We start from the raw sequence: 1152 nt of genomic DNA, 5'->3' as shown, positions 1-1152 counted from the left end.
TGCAGTATGGGTGTCTCCCCCATGTTAGCAAATGGGACATGGACCAAACTAAAAAGTCAAAGCACACGTCAAATACATTTTTCTTAAAGACGTCCAATTAGATAGTTATCACACTGATGTTCATTCAAGTGTTCGTGTTTCTGATCATTTTAATCTTAATTAGTTTTTTGATTCTATTAACACAAACATTGTGATTGACAGCTGACAGGGAGACCTGTGATTGGTCGAGGGCGTGTGTCAGCAGGAGCTCGGTCACCCCTGCACAGACTCTGACTCTAAATGGCGCGTCGTCCATCTTTATCTACAGTCAATGGTTAAATCCCATAATTCAACACCAGGTTCAGTCTAAACTTCAGTCTTCATAAATATGAGGTCATACAAGAAAACAGGCCAAAGGAAAATCTCACCTTGAAACATATCTGATAAATGTAAAAAATTAAAATATAATAAAATCACATGCTGGACTGGAATGAAAACTGACTTAATACCTCTATCTTTCCAAGATGCCGACTTACATGCAAAACAACTTGTCTTGTAAAAACTAAAGTTCATCACTATGAACATCCACCGTCCAGAAGCTGAGCCACTTACAGACGTGGGTCACGTGAACCGTTTCACCCACTCAGGGCAGGAAGGGGATTCTCAGAAGGTCCTGAGCAGCTGAGTAGGAACTACCTGGAGTTCATCATCATCAAAATACAATCAGGAAGAGAATCACATTCAGTTTTTTAAAGGGTTGTAGAACAATTTAAAAAAGGAGCAAACAGCGAGAATTATTATTATGATCTGAAGACAGGGGATCGTCTGAAGATCTTTTACTTCATGACGAAACACGACTTATGACAATAATGTGCAGCTGCTGCTCCAGCTTCTCATGAACCTGCACCACAGACGACGAGAAACACACAACAATAAAGTCTGAAGCAGTTCAACTTTGCTACGATGAGAGAAAACACACACACTTCCAGCTCAGCTCCATGCACAACCACACAAACAGCACTCCCTGCTTTGAGCCCTTGAATTCAGGAAGTGTAACTGTTCATCTGACTGGTTCCTAACAACACACACAGCTGCTCACATTGTTCAGCTCAATGTGTGAGGAGCCGAACCCACAAACCCTCGTCTCTACGTACAGACAATACCAGCCTGTTT

Source organism: Hippoglossus hippoglossus, chromosome 15 (genome assembly GCF_009819705.1).
Source record: "Hippoglossus hippoglossus isolate fHipHip1 chromosome 15, fHipHip1.pri, whole genome shotgun sequence".
Lineage (NCBI taxonomy): Eukaryota > Metazoa > Chordata > Actinopteri > Pleuronectiformes > Pleuronectidae > Hippoglossus > Hippoglossus hippoglossus.
Note: the sequence above shows the minus strand (reverse complement) of the source record.